General features: G+C 53.9%; 1 protein-coding gene across 1 annotated transcript in view; it reads right to left on the reverse strand.

The window, feature by feature from the left end:
* RAI1 (retinoic acid induced 1) overlaps positions 1 to 12,092 on the reverse strand; it is a 94,278-nt gene extending 82,186 nt beyond the window's left edge. Inside the window, 1 exon segment of the mRNA XM_025204575.1 lies at positions 11,764 to 12,092. The gene's annotated coding sequence lies outside the window, so the exon portion shown is untranslated.

A 12,092-nucleotide genomic window follows, 5' to 3' on the forward strand; every position in this document is an offset into this window, starting at 1 on the left:
GTGTTAGAAGATCCTGGCAACTTTACCTTGGAGTAACTCTAAAGGCCCAATATGTTTTGAAACAGGGATTTGAAACTGGAAGTGGGGTGGCATTTATGCGAGGGACGTGTCTTTTCTCCTACCCATGAAAACAGGTCCATCTTTGGCCACGTTGCAAGTCTTTGCACAATCACGACCCGCACTGACTCGGTAGAGATGCATTCAGGTTAAGTAGCTAAGATCACCAAAGACTCTAGCACCCAACCCATTTTCTTGCATTGCAGTGAACTCGTTGCTGAAGCACAGGCCAGACTTCAGGCTGCTCAGGACGGTTTTGGAGAACGTCACACGTCTCGGGGCTTTTGTACATCAAACCCTGAATGCAGCTCTGAATAGCAGCCTCCGCTCGGTATCAAGGAGAGAGCGCTATACAACGACTTAGCAAACAAACATTAGCGCACACAAAAGTGCGGTCACCAGTGTTGGGAATCGGGAGGAATAAACAGTTCATGGGTTGCAAATCCGCCGGTCCTTATACAAACTGCCCTACGCTCCAGTGCAAGGTTCCTTATCACGTGTCCGCTCCTGTGCTTTAGTGTCCACGTTCCTCGGTAGTTGTCTTTCAGACCGGGGAAAGCATAGCTATCTGGGGAGGCCAGAATACAACGCGTGTGTCACCTGGACTCTTCAGAGCCGGAGAAGAACAGCAGCCTCTCCATCCTTCTCCAAACACTTCAGCGCCTTGTTGGCAAACAGAGGTCTGGGGAGCCCTGCAGCAAAGAGCGCTGCAGCCCTTCGCTGAGTAACCAGCCGTCTCCTCAGCCGCTGCACTCAAAGTGGTACAAGTGCTGAGACTATTCCTTGCCTCTGCAAGGGCTTCACTGTATCGGGGCACCGTTTTCCCCCAAGAGCCCAGCAAAGTCAGGACAGAGCTTGCATGCCCTCACCTAAGCGAGCTCTGCCCCATTCCCTTTGTGCCTGGGACACAACGAGCGCAGTTGCATGTAAGATGCACGTTCCAACTGTCTCGATGATGAGTTCAATGCAAGATCCATCATGATCTCAACAGAGAGTTAAATGCAAGATCCATGATGATCTCAAGGACGAGTTAAATGTAAGATTCTACTCTTCCAATGATGAGTTAAATGTACAATCCATAGTGGCTCTAGACTCCCCTCCCAGCTCTGCCTCTCGGTCCATAAAACACAAGGCAGTGGACCAAAGATGAGCCTTATGGAGGCCAAAGTCAGTTAGGCTGGAAATGCATTCCCCTTCCTATCCACAGTGGTCCAGGCTATGTGCCCCAGCCTTGAAACCAGACACATGTCATGGTCCTGCCTCAACGATTCACCGCTCTCAGTGACGAGTTACGTCAGAACTGAGACGATTCACTGAGCCCGGGGGGCTGCCTTTCAACCCGCTAATTTATAGCGCTCCCATCCCCAGCTGATTGGTACAGCTCCCCGTCGGTGAATGCGTATGGCACCTGCCAGACTGCCTGTCCTAAATGCTGTCTTCTTATACAGCTTCTCAAGCAGCTACCGAACATGGCTGGGAAGCGCCCCGTCTTCCTTCCGCTGTTTCGGGGCCCTCCCTGCCCCGTCTTGTCCACGTGTGCAGAAGACAGCAACCGACTCCATGTCGCCTCCTTCCTAGTCCTCAGTCTTTACTTCTCCCCACTCCTCAAAAAAGTAAATGAATCAAATTCTGCAGGATAATACATGGGTTACACCAGCATCATCCCCAGGAAGCAACTCAGCCGGCTCCCTGCAAGCCCTGGCGTACGGAGGCAACGTTGGACTTTCTCTGCAAGGGCTGCTCCCGGCTGCGCTGGGCCTGGCTGGGGTCCAAGTCCAGAACCGAGACTAGGAAACCCATTTGCCACGCGATCTCAATGACTCCCTCCCAGCATCGCCGAACAGGCAGGCGTTTGAGGGAACAAAGGGGAGGAAAGGGTGGACTGGGACAAGTGGTGTGACTGGGATGGGCAGGTATGTGTGGGGCAGGGAAACCCAAACTGAACGCTGCTGGAGAGGCGAGGTGGGGATCGCTTGGACAAATGGACCGGGACTGGCCGATAGGGGGAAACTGGGATGGAGACGTAGGGAGGGAAGTGGGCAGGGGGACAACGCGGGGAAGCCAGGCACTGCAGCCGCTATGTTGAGACGGGGCGGCCATCCTAACTCGCCAGATGGGGCTGCACTGGATTCGGGTTCGTTTCTCTCCAAAGACGCTCCTCCAAGACGGTCTCGCAGGGATCTTCCCTCCATGCCCTTTATGCAAATGAGCCTTTCACAACAGTGCTATTATGCAAATGACCCCCCCTGTACACAGCAAAGGAGTAGGGGGAGGGCGGCACGGGTTGTTTGCGGAGTGACAGTTAAACGGCCATAACGGCTTTTCTTGTTTACTACGAACCCGAGGCAAATCCCTACGGGAAGGAGACAGACGGGGATTTGGAGGGACCGGTGCCCCTCCTCTGAGCCCGCCTGCGCCTCCCGTGTCGGACCGCGCAATGCCAGCGGCTCCCCTCTGAAAGCAGCGTCGAGGCGGCGATGTTGCCGCGATGCCCTTTGTTCGTGACCACGTGCACGGGGGAGTGGGGGGTGCAATGCCCTCGCACCTGCCATTTTGGTGGCGCCTCGTGTAAGCGCCCTAATGAAAATGCAGTCGGGGCCGGGTGGAGGGACGGCTAGCTAGAGAGGGACCGACAGAGCAAATCCGCAGCGCTCAAGGAGTCCAAACCACCGGTTGGGGGCCGTGGAGAGCCAACTCCACGTCTCGCTTCCACTTGCTGCTTTGCAAAATGAGGCTCTGTCTTGCCCGGGCCAACCTCCGTCCCTCTAGAAGTCGCTGGAAACAAAGAGGAGCAGGGAAGTGATGCATAATCGGAGGAGCAGAGGAAGCCAGAACCACCTTAAGGAAGCCACCCGCAGCACCGTTAAAAATGACTAAATACTTTCCCGATATTACTTTTCCACGTAAGCAATTGCTATAATTGCCCTTGGGATATTGCATAATCAGGGATTATGATGGAGGGAGGAGAGGCTGCTCATATCCTCGTAAATGAGAAGGGAGGTGGCCGCATCGCTGCGAACGAGAGAGGTGGCGGAAAGGCCCTGCCTCTGTCTTAAGACGCCCACTGGAGGAAAGCCACGTCTCCGAGGGAGCACGAATGTTCCCACGCAGGCGCTTTGCACTTCCCGTCCTCCTGGCCCCACCTTATCACCACCCCCCGGGGCAGAAATCTCCATGCCAGAGACCGGAGGGGTCACGGGAGCGCCCGTTCCCCGACGCCTCGGGCTGAGACTGTTGCTTCCACAACACTTCCCGCGCCCGCTGCCTCCGGGGGCAAGAGCGGGGGCACGAACCAAGCCCCAGGTTGTGCGGCGTGGCAAGAGAGAGGCAAAGCCTGCCATTCAGCCTGTCTCTCTGGGTGTCTCGCACAGAGCGCCTGGTCTTTGCTGCAGCCTGTGCATCACGCGGGAGGGCAGGCAGTTAAATTCCTGGGCACTCTCACTAGCGGCGCTCGGAAAGGGGCGTCTGACTCGACCTCTGCACGAGGCGAAACAGCAGGCTCGCTCTTATGGTGACGATCGCTGGAGAAACCCAAGACGAGACCGAAGCCCCGCAGATCCTCTAATGCTTTCCACGCGAGAGCAGGGAGTCTGCAGGGACAAACGGGGGATGCTGCAAACACCAGCTAATCTGCAGGCGGGCTGGATCCAAGCGTGCGGCTCCGAGCTCAGCCTGCTGCCACTCGAGTTGAAAGAGAATCTCTCTCAGATACGGCCTTCGATACCGCACAGGGGCTTCAAACCTCTCAGGGGCCACCAGCCATTAGACAGCAATGCTATTCTGCTCTCACCGGCGAGTCTGTTCTGCTCTTCCACCCTCTTCATCACCGAGCGCCTTCCAGTAGCGCATGAAGCGACATGACTAACATCTGTCACATGTTTGTTCTCATCGTCTCCCCGGGGGGGGAAGCCTGGGCAGCGGCGTGTCAGATTTTGGTCGGGCTCCTTTCTCCCGTGCGCGCAGGCGTGCGGTTGGGGGGGCTTTTTTTTATTTCGCACACGTTGCTCGGTATTTGCGTTTGAGAAGGCAAAGTCAAAGAAATGCTAATCAAATACCGGCGGGTCATCCAGGAGAGGACATTGCTGACACGTACATACCTAGCCAGGCTATGGATGTTCATTAGCATTACCGAAATATAATGCCATGCAAATGTACCGCCACACCGGCGGTGGTTTCCCTTTGGCAACACATAGCAGCCTTCATGTTTCCTCCCCATCGCACCCTGCCCTTGGAAGAACGACTTCGGGTCTCTCACAACAGACCGGCGCTGATCCTTGTTCAAGATGTGCTGATGCAGCAATGGCGCACGGTGCTGCGAGGCAGACCACATGCCCCCCCACCTCCCCTCCAAGACTTGCATCCGGTATTGTCGAGGATCCTACCCTCACTCAACTCTCCAAATCAGCAAGCAGGAAGTCTCCCCAGGCCCGGCGCTAAGCCTCGGGCAGCCAGAGCCAAGGATCGGGGCCGGAGGGGTGGAAAGCCGACGTGCCATACACTGGCCCCGTGCCGGGAGGTCATCGATGCTCACACAGACGAGAACATTTGGTCTTCAAGGGATCCCCTGAAAGACTTGCACGCCTGAAGCACTGCCTGGCACTCATTGAATCTGTTTCTAAAACAGGAAGGCTCTGCTGCTCCTGCCAGGCTGAGATTCAAACCTGCCGTGCCAAGGACCAGACCCTTCTCTCACTGATACCAGCAAAGCAGCAGCAGCTCCGCTGGAATTCGCCCCAAGGACGCACCCATGCGCTGCAAGGAGAGTCCTGCCCCCGGGTGCTGCAATCCCACAGCTTTGGTTGCTCCAGATGCGTCCGTCCCTCTCGGCTCCCTCATTCCCTGTCCCCCTGCCTGTCTCCGAACAAGTCCACCCCCCCAAACCTTATCTCTCTCCCTTTTCTGTCCTGATAGGGTCTCTGATTGCACGATCACATAACTGTAATGAGACAAATATTTATTTTGCAGATATGGGTTAATCAGGCTGGAGGTATAGAAATATTTCACGCAGTAATCAGAGTATCTTCAGTAATCAGTATAGTAAATACCTCAGGTAAATTAACATCCCCAAGTTTCCCTGGCAGGTCTGCCTAACACCACGCGCGCTCATTTATCCCCAGGTTTGGGGCCGATCCTAGGAAGGTGCTGGAGACTATAGGTCTCCTTGCTTTCCATCGGTGCGGAAAGTGCTTGGTCCTGCCCTCTGTCTGTGGCGCGGTATTTACAAATGCAATTTGGACCCTTGGCTTCCTGCATATGGCACCTTTACGTTTCTAAGGATGGCAGAGCCAGGCAAGGATTGTGCATTCAGCTCATTGCAAGCACGCACACAGAGGCTTTGTGCCCTGCTCTGGGCCTTATAAGCCATTCTGGCAGCATACCGAACCAGACTAGTCGCGAGAGAATATCCCCCATATAAACCGCGGAGAGCGGCCACAAGACGCCCTGTGCTGCACCCCTTGCAGAGCAGGATAGAGGGCCATTTTGGGGAAGGAACTGGCACCTGCGAATGCCAGGGGGATTCTGGGCCGCCCCTGCCGCCCATGGATGGGTGCATGTGAGAATAGCCGAGGGCTCTTCGTAAGGGCCAGGATGCTGCTTTCAGCTGGTGCATTCGGGTGACACCGCAGCAGCTAACATCTTATCTGCTCTGTGTGGACGGCCAAGGTCCAGAGCAACACTTGGAGCCAGGCTGCCCGTGCCCCTCCTTGCTGCGCACCAGCTGCCGGCAGCGAGACCAGATGTGGTGCACACCCGTCCCAAAGTGATTCCCGCAACTACAGGGCCTATCTCCTGTCGCTCTCGTACAAAGCTGCAACTCCCACCGAGCAAAAGCGAAGGACTCTGGGGCTTTGCTCCCAGTTCATAAAAACCTTTTGGGACCCTTGCGAACAAAGAGCGCTAGACAAATGGGAGAGACGACGGTAATGTTGATTATACATTTCATTAGCGCAGAAGGCTCCAGAGCGGATTTCCAAGGGCAGCACAAATGCGTGCGTGGGGAAAGCCTTGTGCCGTGACCCCTCCAGCCAACCGGCGTGCCCCCCAGGAAGCCATCCGGCTACCATCTATCCCTGCCTTCCTAGATGTGTCCCCTTTACTCCCTCCCTTTTCCCCCAGATCCCGTCACATTCACCCACCAGGACTGCCACATCCCCACAGTCTGGAAACCAGAACCACAGAGCAATTCGATAACAGAAGTGGCCAGATGTGCAACAGTATATCCCGAGCATCCTTCAAAAGCCCCCTTCACTCCAGCCACACGCTATCTGCAAGCTGACCTAAATACATTCTGGGGCCCTTAAGGAGTTGATGGATGTATACAGTTCCTCTCTTCTACATCTGCGGTCCCTTTGAGAGGGGGGCATCTAGACTCAACAATAGACCTGCTGTAGGGATCAAAAAAAGAAAAAAAGAACGAACCTTTCAGACCGACAGGCCTAGGGCCCTCCATTACACCCATGTGATTCCTTTAAAGTCAAAAGGTTTTCAAGGGTAGACCTGCAAGCAGAATCTGGCCTTTCCAAGACACTGTCTGTAGTTTCACCTTGTGCTACAGCCTTGGAGAAACCTTGGTAACTGGCTGGAATGAAACCACCTTGGGGACAAGGCAAGGAGAGAGGAGCAGGTAATAAGATTTCTAACTGGTGCTAGTAGAAAGGAGGAAGTAATATAACAGTTTAATTAATCTATGCCTATTAGCGTTATTAAAGAAAACAGGGAGCTATTGGAGGTTTACCTCGGAGAATATCATCAAATGGGAAACCTTCTGCAGGGAATAGTGCATCTCTGTACCCAATTTATATACCAGCATGGAAGTGTGGTGTTAGTGACAGCCAGTGCTGAAATGTCACCGTGCTTAGAAGTCATTAGCTGGGGACACAGAGAGAGAGAGAGAATGGAGGAGGGGACAAGGGAGAACTAGGGAAGGAAAGGAAGGAATTAATTTAATTAAAAATATCTTTAGAGCCTGTCTCTTGATTTGTATGGTTTTGGGGCTTGGCAGCGCGGTGGAGCACGGTGTGGAAGGAAAAAAAAAAAAAATCAAGGTTGCTGGGGCTTTTTGAAGCTGATAAAAAAAAAAAATAAGCACACTTTTCATGTTCAGGAAGATAAATCCCCATTTTCTCAGTCTCAAGACAATCCAGTTATTTACTGACAGTTTTACTGTGAAATAAAAAGGGCTTTAAGCTTCTTTCTACTTCATGTCTTCATAGCCTGAATATTATTAGATCCCATCCTGGTGCAGCTGGAGTTTTGGCTAATAAATTTAACGTCATTAGACAGGAAAGCCTTTGCCTGAATGTTGCAATGTTTTTTGTGCTGCCGTTGCACTCGGGCTGCATGTAGGTGGCAAGAATCAAAGGAAAGGAAGCGTGCTTGGCAAAGGGGGGAGGTCTAAAAAAAGATTTCAGTTGGGCTAGGGTTCGGCGCGAGGGTGGTTTTTGCCAGCATGTGGCACTCGGATGAATCGCGACCGGGGCAGCGCTGAGCTCCCCTCCTGCTTTGCTCCGGTCCCCGCAAAGCTGATAAGTGAAGTCCCACGACAAGTGCAGGGTGTGCAAGCAGCCAGGTGAAAGCCACACATCCCGTGCGTCTAGCGTTGCTCCGTAAAATACTCTGGCTTTTATTGGAGCCTGTACAGAAGCAAAGGGTTGTCCTTTGTTCCCGTTGTAAGGATAAAGCGGCCTCCTGCTCTATGACCGGGCCTCCCCACCTCCAGCAACAGCACCGGTGAGGACTCTCCTTGCGACCCAGATGAACCTACTGCAGCAAGAGAGATGACACGCAGCGCGACCGGGGAAAGCATCGTCTTTGCTTCCTAGCCCTACTCGTGTGACATGGGTCAGGGTCGCAAAAGGTCGTATCCCATGTGGGATCGATACCCACTGGCTCCAGAGGCAAATGGGCAGTTGGGAGCTATTGTGCCCCGCTCCTGAGCTGCTACCGAATCCAAGGCACCAGCCCTTGATAGCGAGATCCGCAAACTCTGAGCCTTATCGATCGTGTCTACACTGCTCGGCCGTCCACCCAGCCCTAACTAAGCCCCAACAGTCCTTCCCCCTGAAAGCACCAGGCTCCGTATAAGAAATGGGATAGATTTTCTGGGCGCGAGTCTCCCCTTTAGCCGACTCAAAAGTATGTATCGGGAACACCGATTGAGAGGTTGTATCCGGGGTTGTATAGGATTTTACAGCTAGCGCTTTAAGGCGCCCGATTCTTGGATGCGCCGTGGCCCTTTTTGCTTCTGCTGGAGCGTCAAAACTGGCAAATCTGCCAGCTGAGGGATCCCCCTGCCCAGGAGGCATCCACGAGTGGCACAGAGCTCACAACAGATGGCACAGCAGGAGGAGCCGGCGGAGGGGGAGCCTGGCATCTCCGCACGCTGGCTATTCCTGCCTGCCAGAAAGGAGCCTTGGGGAGCAAGGCACAAATTAGAGCAGCCCCCACTCTGAAGAGGCTTCAGCATAAGGGGCCGGCTCCCTAAATGGGCACCAAATCGCCCCCCTGCCGCTACCCTGAACTCGTGCCCTGCGCTGACCGCTGCTTGTTCAAAGCCAGCAAGATAGAACAAAGGCCCTTTTAAAAAATGTCGGACCCAGGATTCGACCGAGAGGCTCAAGTGCAGATCCTGTTGACTTACCCGGGTTTGGCCCTGGGCTCCCTGCAGGGCCGGTGTCCGTCCCTAGACCTTCAGCCTGGCCATTGTTTGTCTCCTTAAACTGCCAGTTCATCCCCCACAATTGCAGCACTCCTTCTCCAGCCAGGAAATGAATCAGCTGGTAGGAAGTGCTAAAGAAGTCTGCAGCCACCTTCGTCCCCCCTCCCTCCTGACACCAACCCCACTTCTTCCCCGGTCAAGGCTCCTTTCACAAGGTCAAGGACAGCGGGTTTCCCCTCTCTTAAAGCCAGACCTCCCAAATGGCTCCGCTTCTCCTGTCACTTATGCAGCTACTTTCACTGCCTGTCTAACGTGCATTTGCTTTATAGTGCACGACCATGCAAGAAGGCAAAAATGCAGCCAATCGCTCTGAGTTAATTTAGGCAACCGAGCTGGCAAAGAGTAGCATCAGCTGGTATGGGGCACCCTCCTACCGACTGCAAGAAGGAAAAAAACAATCAGCACAGCAAAAATATCTTCTGACATGACGGGTCCCTCACCCTGGGACAAAACCTTACGCAATATATGCATGCGAAAGAAGCCAAACCCTGCAAACGCAGGGATTAAGGTGAGATCTTGAGATCTTTGGGCAAGGAATGCAGAAGTCTCAATGGGGCAGCGCGGCTGTGGGAAACCAGGACCCCCGGCGCTACCCTGGGCTGAGGTTTTTCCAGCAAGTGAGAAGCAGAAGAAATCCTTTTAAAAGAAATATGCATATCTGGAGGATGAGGAAGGAACAGGAGAAGGGAGGTCAGGTCGATAACCGGGGCTGCAACCGGAAGGGAAGTCTGTCTGCCGAGTGGCGCGAGGGAGGCCGTGGAAGGAGGCCGGGGGACGGCAGGAGGATGGGGGAGAAGGGGCTGTTTGGACGCAGGAGGCAGGAAGGGGTCTGGCAGCCCTGGAGAGGAGAGATCCGGGAGTTCACAGGGAAGCAGGACCGGGAGGAAGTGTTTGGGGAGCACGGTTGAGGAAACCAGCCCTTTTGGGAAGGAGGGGAGAGAGTTCATGGGCAGGTGGCCCAAAGCCTCTGCTGGGAGTCTCATCGCGAGCAGACTGCAGAACACCATTAGATGCGGACCCCACTTATTCCCCTGCCCAAAGCCATGCATTTGCAACCAGGGCTCCCTCCTCCCTCTGCACAAAAAAAAACCCAAGCAAAACAAATCATTGCCAGAAGTGAGCATCATTAATGAGCAGCAGATGGCTCGCGATGACAGGTACCATCGTACCTGTGCACCCCTCCTTAACAGCCTCGCTCTTGGAGGTGCTCCCAGCTTCTATGCTTTCGCCAGCTGAACAATTGCGGCCCTGCTAGAGGCACAGAGACTGTAGCACAGACAGCAGCTCCGCGAGCTGCTTTAGGGAAATCCAGTTTAGAGCCAACGCAATGCATGCAGAGTCATTAATCTAGGTCTAGTGCCAACAGGGATGGCTTTGCATTAGCGCCGGGCCCCTTTGTAGTTCAGACAATCAGTCGCATTCAAACAGTGCGAGATAACACTGCAGAAAGCTGAGACCACTGCAGCTCATTCCTCCTGTAACTGGGGGAGAGGATTTACAGGCGAAATAGCATTGCATTAATGGGACTGCTCAGTATTCTGCACGGAGGCTCCCGGATAATGTCTTTGCAAACTAACTGCAATAAATTAATTAAATTAATCTACTATGCTGGGCCTGTCCCCACCCAACGTGAAATTCAAGGATGATCAGGGCTTGCCTTATCCTCCGTAGCCTCCGAAAGAATCTGATCTCACTTGCTCGGAGTTTCTGAGGCACTGAATTGCAAAGTACCACCTGCCTCACTAAACTAATCACCAGCCTGGTGGTTTAGATCACATCAGTTTTACATGTAATTAAGACTGTCCAGGAGGGCATGCAGCTGCTTACATGGTCGTTCCCTCTTATACGGCAACGTGCCTCCTGCTCAGATAGGTGCAATTAAACAAGCCTGTTCACAGTCATTAAGCATTAATGCACCTCATTAGCATAAGAACTGGAAGAAGCTTTGATGCAGGGAACCCCGCAGGAGAAAAGAGATAGAGAGACACATGCACATAGACGGAAAGGCAAAGGGCCGGCCCAACATCTCCTCGTGGCCCCGATCAGCCATTCCAGCTCCATTTCTCCAAAGCAATGAGCCGTACCGTGGCTTCCTCCCCAGAAATGCGACCGGGTTTTTCTCTCTCCTCCCCGCCTTTCTAAATTATGCTGCTAAGGGGGAAAAAAAGAAAGAAAGAAAAAAAAACTGTTGGGATATTAACCCAGCGAATTCATTAATAAGCTGAACTCTCTGTTGGCTCGGACGTGGCGTGCTGAAGCTTTAAAGAGGCAGGGCCCCAGACACGGAGGATGGGGTCAGGGACGGCAGGGCTAACAAAGAGCCACTGTTGCCATTGGGGCGTTCGTTCCCTGGTAGGTCCGGTCGTCTTTGCTGTTCGGGTTTTGCAGACACAAAAAGCGGCCTGAACAATGTTGGGCTGAATGACTTTCTTCTGTGACGGGAAGAAAAAGGAGAAGGGGAGAGCGAACCAACTCATCAAGTCTGCACAAGGCGCGTGGGCTGCAGCCACGGACAGGACAACGTGGCCACCGTCTCGGGACCCGGCCAGGGCGTCGAGGCGTTTATGGCAAGGAAAGCGTCCTTGTTGCAGAGCCATGCATGCCGCTGTGAACCGGGAGGGGGTGGCCACGGGGACTCAACTTCAGTTTGCTTAGCTTGCTGGAACGGCGAAGGGCCTGTCTTTGTAGCATGTCCGGACAGGGCTTAGCACCGCAGTGTTTTTGGGTAAGTCACCACGTGCTGCTGCATGCTTGTAGCGGGCTTCACGCCACGTGGCTCGCATCCTACTTGGGGACCCTCCGCACCAGCACAGTACCAGTAGGTAATGACGCTCCACCTTGGAGCCCCCTTGGCTGCATTCAGGGAGACTCCTCTTACAGCTAACCAGGGGCTTAAACCAGCTGCCCAAACACTCGTCTTTCCATCACTGGCTTGCCTGGAGCCCCCACCTGAGCACCCAGGCCGTGCCTTTTAAAACCAGACTCACCGTTCAAATGCAACACACAGATCTCTGCTCCAGGAAAGGACGAGTCTGATGCACACGCCCTGGATTTTGGGAGTCACAGATCTGAATGCCATGATTTCTCCCGTTGCTGAATCTCTAAAATGGCCCCAAAACCACAACGCCATACCAAGGCAAAATCCAGATCTGGAGTTTCCAGCGTGAGCTATTAGGCCCTTACGACATCCCTGAATCACAGAAATGAGAGAGGAGTCCTGTACAAACAGCTGGCCCCACTGGTGGAGCACAGTGCAGGCCTGGTCTCTCATAACCTATTCTCCAGATTCCTGGCCAGCCCGATTTTAAATGACCCC

This window comes from Alligator sinensis, unplaced genomic scaffold (assembly GCF_000455745.1).
Source record: "Alligator sinensis unplaced genomic scaffold, ASM45574v1 scaffold402_1, whole genome shotgun sequence".
Classification (NCBI taxonomy): domain Eukaryota; kingdom Metazoa; phylum Chordata; order Crocodylia; family Alligatoridae; genus Alligator; species Alligator sinensis.